Source organism: Falco naumanni, chromosome 12 (assembly GCF_017639655.2).
Source record: "Falco naumanni isolate bFalNau1 chromosome 12, bFalNau1.pat, whole genome shotgun sequence".
NCBI classification, from domain to species: Eukaryota; Metazoa; Chordata; class Aves; order Falconiformes; family Falconidae; genus Falco; species Falco naumanni.
In genome coordinates this window covers 6,215,037-6,227,597 of record NC_054065.1, presented here as the reverse complement: position 1 = coordinate 6,227,597, position 12,561 = coordinate 6,215,037, and the positions used below count along the sequence as shown (strand labels likewise).

The window sequence follows — 12,561 nt, the reverse complement described above, 5'->3', positions numbered from 1 at the left end:
TAAAACAAGTGTTTACAGCAGCATCAGGAGTATTTCAGAAAAAAGATTTCCAAATTCTCTAAGAGAACGGACTTCCATAGAAATCACTATAATTTCAAAGTTCATTAATTCTCAGAAATAGATATGATACAACAGACATTAAACATTCAATAAATTTGATGCAAGAAAATACTATTTCTTGTATAATTTCTTACATTGTACAGAAAAAATAAAAAGCCTTGATTATGGTCATAATGTTAAAAGACAACTTGATTAGATTAATACTAACACAGAATCAGCAGAAAAATCCAACACAAGAAATGCTAATATCTAATGGAGAAACAACCAAATTCCCCTCAAAAAATAGAAAACAAACTAGTATCAGTAACAACAAAATAATCTTTGTCACCTGCTCAAATGCTAATCCTACTGGTTGCCTCTTTCATCAACGAAGCAGAATCTGAACATAAATGAAGGACCTTTCTTTCCACTCTATTAAGAAGCTTAAATTCGATGTCATGAATAGCACTCCACTGAAAAGCAGAAAGATAATTAACCCGTCTTACCCTCAGAACAAATACTTGTAGTCCCAAAAAGGCTAATTATTTCTATGCTCAGCAGCAACACAAAATCACTGAAGCAGATTTTCCCTTTTGAATTGATCACCCAAGTCATCTGGACTCACCACATAGTTTCTCATAGAACAGGGATCAGTCCTTGGGTGTCACCATCATAAACTAATGCTATCAACTTCACTTGCTGATCAAAATGAGCCTTTAGATAGGTGCCACTTGAAATGCCTGGAAAACCAAAAGCAACTTGGCAATTTCAACAGCAAAGTATTAAAATCAAAAGGTAAGTTTTTACTCATAGGCCACAAGGAAACTCCTACAGGAATTGCAGAAGCTCACCTATACGCACTCCTAGAAGTATGATTTTAACAGTAAAGCAAAGTGCAGAGCTATCGTAACTGGAAGTTAGTAAAAATTTCAGTGTTAAAAAAAGTAATGAACCATACACACAAAACTATAAACTTTACTGAATAAGTTATTTTTATTATTGTTCTTCTGTTCTGGTGTTCACATTTTCAATTTGGTAACAGTAAAGGCAAAAGACAGGCAAGGGGAAAGGAACAAATCTTCCCAAGGGATGATTTCAGGAGGGGATGTGCTCATAACTGTCAATTGTAAAGAGAATTTAGCAATCTTACTCATTAAAAGAGACAATAAATGAGAATTTTATTTTACTTGTATTATTCAATATCCATGTAATGGTAACTTCTTGCTTTTGACCTGTCAAGTGACCTTCATTTCATAACATGAACATATGATGAAAATCCTTTACTTAGAACTTTCCCTGTTTTGTTGCATTCCAATAATACACAATAACCACATATAAAGTGGTCTAAAATGTGGAAGGCACTACAGTTTCACCTTTAGTTAAGCAGAAGTGTTAGACATGTTCAAGACTTATTTTTAGTATAAAGTCAAGCACCCTATTTCCTGGAAGCCATCTCCTCCCAGGTAGTAATACAGAACAAACTGGACTTTGATGAAAGCAATGGTTTGTGTAATAGTTGTGTAAGATCTTTTCTGAATTGCTATAGCATGTGATGTATGTATATAATGTATCCTGATTTAACCAGCAGTGACTTTTGTTAAGTTTAATTACTTCACTCTACAGCTTTCAATTAAAGAAAATTGTTAAAACAAAGGCTGCTTCATGTAATAATAACAATAAAAAAACACTCACAAATACATAGCATTTTAAAAATACCTCAAGTATTTTCTGAATTACTGAAGCTCAAATTCTCCTTTACAGTCTTGTAAAGTCTGACACCTTGTATAATTACAGCAATGAGCCCTAAAGGAAAGGGACTTGTCAGATTTGCTAAAAAAACCCATTCTTCAATATGCTCTTTGAGCAATAAATTCTGTACTTGATTTCTACTGTTGTTTAATCTGTAGCTGACAGATAACACATCTTTTAAGTCAGTGAGTAGTGTGTCTCCCTTTTAGGAACACATGTACAAAGTGTTTGTATTAATTATTTAATTAAAATCAGGAGCGAGTTTGACATTTAGAACTCTTTTTAAGGCTTAGTACTCTAAAAGACCTCAAGCAGAAGTGATTCCTGTACTTCAATGTGATAGGAAGGCAAAAAAAGATGTTTGAAATTAAAATCCTAAGAACTCTGGTGGAGTACAGATAAACACCAAATAACCTTAAGTGAGCATCGTTCCTGCTACAAATGCAAGAGTTAGGGCATCCTAGGACACACAACTGCAAAATTCTAAGACCAAATTATTAACTACAAATATCATAGAAAAGGCAACACAAACTACCAAACCAGATAAATATCAGCAGTCTTTCATTTTAAAGTGCAAGTAAAAGTTTTGGAAATAACACAAGCTAGTACCTCAAACAAAAATAAAACAAACTACAAATGTCAGCTGCTCCTTAACCAGGTCCTGAGAACACAGTTGTCTTTTTCCAAACAATGACACAGACTCAGACCTTGTATTAATAAAAGGTAATGAAAGGTCAAGATCATATTTTAGTAATAACTTCTAAATCTCTGTGTGTTCAAAATAATCCCTTCTATGGTCACATACTTTAGTTCAAACTTTAATAAAATTTTGACATGACTTAATATGAGTTTGCTCAAAATACACAGATATTTTAGAAACTAATAAGCTGTAAGGAACATAGATGTTACTCCAAAATCTAGAATTAGGAAAGTGACATTATAAATTGTAGTGTTCCATTCTAACTGGTTTTCTAGAAGATTTCTGAAAAAACAGGAGTGAGCCACATTGCTGGCTTAAAATGTCAGACAAAGCTAAGGTGATCTTTGGCAATTGTTCCAGTGGTTTAAACAGCATTATCATCAAAAAGCTGCGTTTGTTATTTTGAAGTTGGGAGTATGTTAAAAGTAGGTATTTGCTGAAAGTTTAAATTCATTACAAATTTCTTGATACCCTGGATACAGCCTACAACTACAGTCACCATAAAAACACACAGGGTTTTCATACTTTTACGTGAGATTGTCATTGTGCAATTTAACCCATGGCACTGGTCAGAAAATTTTTCTATCCTAAAAGTCATAACGCCGTTCAGATTTCATCTCAGCACCCACTTTACACCCTAGAGATTGCAGGTTTTTCATCCCCTGCTTTAAACAAGAGACGATAATACGGAATGAAAATCAAGAAACATAGACCTAGTATCTGTAGTCGATCAGTACACTCCTTCTTTGCACCAGATAACCTTTTTTTCTTGTTTCCTTCAGCCTTTACTTCCTCTGTTATCCTGCTTACTCACATGTTGGCTCATGCCCTGAATCAAGTCTCAGCTAGGAAGTAGGGGAATGCAGGCACGGCATTATCAGCTGTTTGGAATGGAAATTATCCACCACCCTTCTGATCACACAGCCCCAGTAACTGCAGTAAATCCAAGTCCTGGGTAGCAGAGATTTGTAGATGCAGCTTTTCTTCCTTCCTCAGTTCTGTGATACAACTCGAGTTCAAGTATGAGCAGCAGCAAAGCAGCCATACCCTGCCCTAGCTAATGCGTGGCTGGAGCAGACAGCAGCTCCCTCAGGGCTTTATGTTGCTTGGTTTAATTTTATTTTTCTGCCAAGACTTCATGTTCAAATCACAGAAAGAAATATAAAGAAACAGAACATACTGATTGTCTTTAATGAAGGCTCTTTCTCTGATTCCTCCCAGACAGTATCAGGCAAAGAAACACGTGTGGTGCTCCTGGTGCGCACTTCAACATCACTGAGCAAAAAGCAGATCTATGAATCAGGATGACATTTAACAAATGGGGGCAAAATAATTATAAACTGCCTGGCCCAAACATTGTCATATAGGCTCAACTTGTTTATTTCCCTCACTCCCAAATGTTCTACCTGTTGTATGCAGAAACAACATTCATCACCAATTGTTCAGGAAAAACACAGCCCCTTTAGACAAACTGGAAGTCAAGGGATCTGGGTTAAAGCTGATGTTTAGCCAGGCTGCTCTGGAGTCCTGAATGGACACTTTGCCATTTCCCATTTTCCTTTTTTCTCCCCTCTAAAGAATGAGGCTAGCAAGACTTGTCTTAATTACACACTTAGTGATGCTAATTATTTACCTACATGGAGAGTTTGAAAACACTGATAGCAAGACATCCCAAAGCTAAAAGTTATGTTATACACATTATATAATCACCAATAACATCCAGTATTAAACTGGCTAATAAACAACTATGTATTTTGCTGAAGATGAAATCGCCACAGTTCTAAGCACAATATATGACAAGGCTAAAAATAAAATGCTGCCTATCATTTGGAAATCTAAAAGCCCCCTTTCCAGCAGCACAGTTGTCCAAACATGGACAGCCATGTTTAAGATATACCAGGTTATCAACTTCCTAGAGTTTCAAGAGGAAAAGCAACCGGTTCTGAACTTAAATTACTATTATTACTTCCTTATCATAGGTAGGTGGCAGGGTAAGCATTTCTTGTAAATTTGTTTCAGCCAGATTTCTTTTTAAATGGCTATTGTACCACTGCTCAGAAGCCCTAAAAGCAATGGAGACAGAGCAAGAAACACTGTGCAGGTGATGGAACCACAGATTATTTTTTTTTTAAAAAGGTACCAATTCTTTAGCTGAGAAGTTCATAGTTAACCATAAACAGAAGATGGGGGTGCATAAAATACAGCATCACAGTCTCTTTCACTAATCCCTGTCTCAGAGAAACCATGCAGTCTGCATATACATTTCTACTGATCAAATATTAAAACAACTCTCTTGACATTGTGCTATGGTTCCTGTCACATCAGTCGTGATTGAATTGATGATTGTCTCTTTGGGGTAAAATGAGACTGTGTGAGACATCTGATGTAAGTTTATCTGATAAAACAGTTTAAAGTGCTAATATACTCATTACTGAGGTATTCAGTTATTTACATTACTTGAGAATGATGTCACTAATTTTTTTTCTGAATATTAACGTATGGCCTGTCTAAAAAATAGGACAAACCCAGGCATGTCAGCTATTGAAGAGAGGGTGGAAGAGTGTTGCAAGCCAGCAGCCTCTCCAAATCTTTGTGCTGTATCTATTTTGGCTTGTTCAGCTATTCACAATATATATAAGAAAATTTCTGGAAGAAAGGCATCTCAATTTTTGTATTGCTCCAAATGGATGATTTGACACAGCGTTCCAAAAGGGATAAAAATAAAAGTGTTGGTATGTAACCTATTTGTCCAGGATGAAGACAAAAAAGGAGAGCCAGTCTGCCAATCAGGACTGCTGGTATGGCATGCTGGCATACACAACCCATTTTGAACACTTATTTGACATCTCATAATAAACAACAGGCTTTACAGCATGCTGAGAGGTTCAGTTTATTCAGATTTTTCTGGACCAGCTGGAGATACCAGAGTCAGAGGACTTACTTTCTCTAAATTCCTAACATTAAGATGCAATTCAATGTTGAACAGCAGGAAAGAAAAGGGGAAGCTGTTACTCCTCCAAGTCTCTTCATCACTGTTCTTTACTGTCACCTGCTGCTTGGACCTCCACTTCTACCGGGGTGAACTGGGACACTCATAATGAGACGGGTACAGAAGGGAACATGCTCACACAGAAGATAAGCACTGCTTTCTCTTCTCTCCCTAGAAAGGTGAGAGTATGCACATCATCATGCTGGAATATGAAGACATTCTTGATTCTGGACAACCATTAGGGGAGAAAAATATTAAACAGGTATGTGCAGAAAACACAAGAATTGAAATGAGGAGGAGGGAACTAAGAACAGAAAAAATACAGAAAGCAGGTATGGGGTGTCTAACACTGATGCTGCTTCAACAGAATAATGGAGTGTCCGAGCAGGCCATATAGCTAAAATGAAAAGGGAAGGCGGCAGCATCTTCACAATGCTAGAACAGTAGGCTGTTTGGATACCATTTGGATGAAATGGAAGCAGTTTGGGATAGCACAAGCCAAGATATTTTTAGAGATTATTCCAAGTATGAAGCTGGGTTTCTGCAGTAAGGCTGGAAAGGAAGGAACAGGGTGCAATATACATTAAGACTGACCAACAAAACAAAACACTGGTGTCTATGTGTGTGGGGTAAAGAAGTGGCAAGAACAGTGCCAGCATTCCAGGCAACAGGAGCATGGGATTATTTATTGTGACAGCTCCAGAGTGGGAATGGCAGGGCTCCCAGAGACAAGAGTTCAGCATTCTCCTGTACTGCAGACTATCCAAGGGCTGTGTGGACAAAATGCCTGGGAAGGTGAAAGAACTGATTCTAGACAAGAGTGTGGAGGTCAAAGGCAGAGGAGTCTGTTTGGAAGCCATCAGATGCAGTAGAAATCAGCAGATGCAACTTGTTAGACAAAAAAAAAGATGATAAAAGGACCCTAGCAGACAGAAAGAAAATGTTTTGCCATTTGCACTGGCTGCATGCACTGAAGTGTTCTGTGGTACTTATACCAATGCTACCACTATCCACTCTGGCCTCCTGCAACTTCGGAACAAGTGGCACATGCATTTATCAAGTATGGTGCCGGTCAAAATCAATAGCAGTGTCACACACGAAGCACAGCAGACCCCACAGAAAGTGAGGATAACATTTTCACTTGTCTAAAGCCAGCTTTGCTTCGTATTCCACCATTAAGCATTTCCAGCATAATAACTACCGTTACAAAGAATAAAAACTTGGGCCCAGAAGGCTTTTCCCATAAGAAAACTGGTCAGCTAGTTCAGACTGCTTTTCTTCCTGTCACATACCTATTAAATGCTCCAGACTGTTTAATGTGATAAAAATGTCTAGACTGTTCTTTGACTGAAAGCTTAAAGAAGAAAGCTCTTTGCCCTTGGCTAGCAAACCTCTTTGCTCCTTCCTTGCTAAGCACAATGATGTGCATGCTATACTGCTGCAAACCACACTTTCTGCATACATACAACGAATGCATTCCTGGTATCTTTATAAAACTTCTGGGATTTTAGAGACAAGCCCAGGGAAAAGGTGAAGAATATACATATTATATGTGTGTATATATATATATATACACAGTATCTTATATATACCTAATATGACAAATATATATTTTAAAACAAATATATGTATTTCTATAAAATATAACATATACTTAATTTATATGCAACGTGAAGAATTTAGATATACTGTGTATATATACAGTATATATGTACAATACTGTGTAGTGTTGCTTTGTAATGAAAAGTCTGGAGCTTATAATCAAATTGCAGATGTTATTGAGAAGATGATGACAGAGCACCTCTCACAGTCCAGTGCCTAAGAAAAGCAGAAATATAACTGAAGAAGCTCTGTTAAGATTGATAGAGCAAGATGCTTTGCTGAAGCAGGCAGTAAAGGTAAAGTTTAGGCAAGAAATCCCAATGGGCACATTAGAAAAAGCATTACCACATGTGAATCAGTGCATTCAATGCTTTGTGGTTCCTAGCTGCCTTAGTCTTTAGCAGCTGCTTATTTTTATATAACAAAACTTCTGACATAATTATAATCACTCTAAACATAGATGCAAGCATCTAATTTATACTAAAAATATCTCTTGACAGTGAAATTACCCAGCTTAACTGGTACACACCCTTCAGTCCTGATTTTTAGGCTCTATAAATCTGCATCTGTGCAGTGGGTCATGGTCAAGGAACAGGTGCATCTGATTCTTGTCAGCATGTGCAACTTGTATGTTGGAAACTAAGCTGCATACCATGGAAAAAGCTTAAGAAGAAACACTATCTTTGGACACCATTCATTGTAGCTGACTCCCATAGGAAATACAACTTGCCAAAAGAATTAACGGACAATGTGATGTGACAGAAACCGCTTTGGCACGCTCACCAGTGAATTGTCAAATTACGTATCAAAGTTCCACTTCCCATCTTCCTGCACCCCATTTGTTCCCAGAGCAGTCCTAACATCCTGAGGATAATTTTTGAAAAATTATCTTCATCCTCATCCAAGACCCTAACTAACTCTTCTCTGTCATCGAACCACAAAGTGCACTGCCAGTCAGAGGATCTGAAGAAGAGAGAACTGACCACTCCACAAGAAAACAATCAAGGACTTGGGAATACCTACAGGAAGGTTGTTACAAGGGAAGAAAATGGCAGCTTTTCCACATTAAAAATCTGTGAGCAGAAAGATCTGTACAGTAAAAGTACTACCCCACCACTGAGCACTTCTGGTTTCCAGTCTCCTTAAATTACTATTTTTCTGAGTCAGAATGCTCCCCTCTGTTAAAAAAAAGAATGGGGTTTTTCAGCATCACAAGGAAAGGTGATTCTATTGTATAACTACACATTATAGGTGAGTTACACTTTACAAATTGAAAGCTTGCATCAGGAAGGTTGTACTTTGGGGTTTGTTTCTTTTTTTCTTTGCTTGTTTTCTTAAAATAAATATTAATATAGGGTTTAGATCAATAAATACTTCTTTTTGTCAGCACACTCTTGCAATCTTTGTTTCTGCACAGTTCCCATGCATGTTAGAGGGTGCTCTGCAGAATCCTGGCACTGCTGAATTAAACCCCTTCTTTGCTCCATACATGCAGTTCTATTGGGCATCTGAGTGAAATGGCATATGTATGGAAAAGGGAATAGGCCCAGCTGGTGTTTCTCTGGAAAGCCCCATGCCTTCCCAAGTCATACTGACAGTGGTCAGCAAGTTGTTTCCTGGGTAGTGGTTTGGTTTGCTTTGCTTTCAGGTGGGATTTTGGTTGTTGTTTTGGGGTGTGGGGTTTTTTTCCTGTTTGTTTTGGGGTTTTTTTTTATGATGAGCAGCTGGCAGAAGCCTCCTGAAGGCAGGCACCCAGGCTGTGCTTACTGAGGTACCAGTTTGTTGGCAAGGTTTTTTGGATAAGAGACAAAAGCAGCACAGAGAATAGGCTACTGCTTCTCCTGAAACAGAAGTGGCTGGCACAGAAGCAGAAAGAACAGATTTTATAGTTGTAGCTTTCCCTTCCAAAGTTGCATTTCTACGGTATTCTCAAAAATTCTCGATAGCATGGGCTAGGTAAGTGTTAATAATATTGTTCACTGCAGTATATAACCTAACACACAAAGATCTGTGTGTAAGAAAGCATGAACTGTGCTACCTCAGAGTATCCTTGGTTAACCACATTAAGACACACAACCTATTAGGATTTGTAAAAGGGCAGAGCAGTGGACACCACCGTTTTCAAGTTAACTGTTACCAGTGTGTGCTGGAGACACTTATCAGAGGTAACCAGAGTAACCTAACTGCAGACAAAACGGGAAAATTCAACAGACAGCTGCTTGTTCAGAAAGCCAGCAAAAAACCATGAGCCCTTTTGGAGTAGTCAGGGACGATAAAAGGAGTCAATCCAACTCCCTCTCACTGAAAAGAGCAGTCCTAACCCCTCGCTTCTTCCTTTTGGATGGATCCATTTCCTGCTAGCCCAAGTGATCCCAGCTTAGCCAGTTCATCTGTGTATGGTGGTGGAAAGCTATTCACTTCTTAATTTCTGCTAGCTTTGTGCACTGTATCCTTGGTCACACAGGCATCAGGTCATGACCAGAACCAGCATAAAGGAAAGACTGGTAGCATGTGGCTGAGAGAAGATGAGAGAAGCGAGAGCACCAACAATTTTGGTGGCAGCAAACTGTGATAACTGGGCCAGCCAAGCTGGTATCACACACACCACTGGGAAAGACTATTGTGATTTTGAAAACTGGTTGGCTGTGAGTATGCTTTCTCTCAGCATTGATTCTCTGCAACACCTTTTGTCAGAACTATTGGTCTGATCTACCAATTTTCAAACAAGTTTGCTCTTTCTGTAAATTTTACAACAGACCGCAAACTCTGCTCTAAGTAGAAACTTAACCTGTTTACAAAGGCATATAAGAACTAGCTCACTGTAACATAAAAAAGCAAAACCACAGCTACAGCTACCATAGCTAGTAAATTGAAATGTTTTCAGGAGCTGTTTTTTTTCTTTTTAATAAATCCTGTGTGAACAAAAAAGATAGCAGAACTATTAAGCAGAACAAAGACGGACAAAATTTATTCTTAGTTTGTTTTTGAAGCTATAGTTAAAGAACCACTTGATTGTAAAGTTCAAGACAGTAATATTGAAAATCAGGTTGAATATAAGGTCATGCAGGTACTGGATGTGATAACCAGAGAAACCGCACTTTCTATTGGAAATCCAAACTCACACAAAGATAAGAAGGAATAAGTTACTCAGGCAAACGCATCACTGTGGCAGAACTATCAGATCTAGGCAACAAAGGCTGCTCTTTTCAAGCTTCTGTAAGGGACAGTAATGTTATAATTAAAGAAATAAGACCTCCTTTTGCCTTTTGACTGGGTCCTGATAGGCACAAAGTAGTATCATTTCTATCCAAACCTACCTTTCTTAAGAAGTTTTGGCTTTGTTTTGGAGGAGAAGTATGAAACCAGGATATAAACCAGGTTGATATATGCCAGGACAAAAACTGCCACAAGATCCAAAGCTAACAAAAAGGTACAACTATAAATAAAAGTTCCAGACATGCTACCTGAACCACTACTACTGTAGTCTCTGGCATGTGCCACAAATTGAACTTGAGGAACACAAAGTCTAACAGCAATACTACACTGCAAAGCAAAGCCACCCACTCTGTAATCCTATCTGTGGCTGAAATTAAGACATGTCCCCACAGACTTGCTTCAGAGGTAAAATGCCATAAGACCAGTTTACACATTTACAAAAATATTCTTGACAATTTTGTGCTATATGTTTAAAATTTCAGTCAATGTTAAACAAGAATATTTTTTTTTTTTAAATGAAGGGTTTTTTCCTTGTTTTCACACATGGGCTTTAAGACACATCCCTTTCTTCCTACATCAAGAGTACAGAGGATTCTTGGAGAATGTGATGCCTCAATCCACCATTCTGTTCACACACAAAAATCTTCCGGCATGAATTAAGTGATGTTTCCAACTGGAACTAGGTGGTCTCTGAGCAGTAACCTTGGTCAAAGATCAGATGTACCTGATACACAAGCTGGTAACAGCGAAAAAGTAGCTCAGACTACAACAGCACAGAATTTTTCATTCAAGTCTTCAGTGGATACATTTCTGCTGTGCAGCATAACATGTAGATGTGCAAGCAAGCTCTGAGCTGGCAGTGCTGTGCCATGTTTTCTGGGGTCTAGAAGCAACTTCACTGTGCAGGTTAATTTAGTCCGCTTCTCAGCCACACAGAGCTCCACATTACTACAGCTAGGCTGCTTCCACCTCATTCAGTGCTTGCCCAGGGATCTTAAGTATTTCTACCCATTATGGTATGTATGTAGGGCAAACACACCTTCTGCTGCAACACTAGCGTGCATGCTGCTTTGCAGTACATTTACAGTCACTCAAAACAGGCTGGCTGAAACCCTTAAAATATCACAAAGCAATCTTTGAAGCAATCAGAGATTGTTTTAGACTACAGTAATATTCTCACTCTTCAGTAACACTTGCCTTTGTTCAGAATAACAGCCCGCAGTTGCTGAATCCTCCATACATTATTCCATACTAGCAGTATTGATGTAATACTCATTTTCACAACACAGAAACAGCACCTGTCCCCCTAAATAACAAACCAAGATGGTGAAAATGCAAGTCTTCAATAGCTTTCGGTCTTCCAACTATGAGCCTCTCCAGGCAGGTGTGCTACAAGGTAAGATTACTTCAGCAAAGCATAGGTTAAACCCAAACCCCAGGTTTGAACTCTAGCCTCTGAAACTGAAAGTTTACTTCAATAAAACCATTGTTGAAAGATTAAGTTTCAACTGCAACTCCGGAAAATAAAGCAAATTCAGCCGTGAGAAAGCACACATTTTTCCGCACTGACTCTGACCCGTGTTAGCTTACAAATCACCTCTTAGGAAGGACCCAAGAGAACCAACCCCATAAGGCATTTGCCCTGTTCCCATGTAAGCAACCCACTTGCTAGATGCCAAGTGACCCATCTCAAAAACATCTTGAATGGCATGTCAAACCTATTTTTTTTCATATTCTGTAAAAGACATAAGTAAACGATTACAAGTGCTAACAGTCAACATACAGAGAAGAAATAAAACTGTTCGGTCGACTTCAGAGAAAAGGCCAGTGTCCCTATTACAAACAACGGGACAGAGAAGTGCGATAGTGGGACACCTGAGAAGTGCAAAGGATCCAAGTCCTGCTCATTCTGCTGGCAGAAGATCAGCCAGTATAACCCGTGTGAGAGACTCCATTTCATCACAATTTTCACATTTTCTGCTTCACCCAAAGCCCTTGGAAATCTGACCTGGTTGTCTCCGAAATATCATTTGGATTAGAGACAAATAAATGAATGTAAACACACACACATAAATTTTAGTTATTCCTTTTGGATACTTTCCGAGAATTTAGTTTGCATGGTTTCATACAGTTCTGGCTGCATGAAGAGTTTGAAGCTCTAGCAGTAACAGGTATTTCTCATGATTATAATGTACTCTGAGGCACTTGGATGTCACAAGTGATACAAGCCATCTGAAGCATCAGTGGCATTATATTTTGTTCATCT

At 38.4% G+C, this 12,561-nt stretch overlaps 1 protein-coding gene across 7 annotated transcripts in view; it reads right to left on the bottom strand.

Moving 5' to 3' along the window:
* Positions 1-12,561, bottom strand: part of PLCB4 (phospholipase C beta 4) — a 208,343-nt gene that overhangs the window by 100,029 nt on the left and 95,753 nt on the right. Inside the window, exon 4 of one of the 7 annotated variants that reach the window (XM_040611915.1) lies at positions 5,430-5,648. The exons of 5 other annotated variants lie outside the window; for them this stretch is intronic. The gene's annotated coding sequence lies outside the window, so the exon portion shown is untranslated. Of the gene's footprint in view, positions 1-664; positions 758-5,429; positions 5,649-12,561 lie in introns of those variants that run through there. One more of the 7 variants, XM_040611918.1, reaches the window with a different exon arrangement.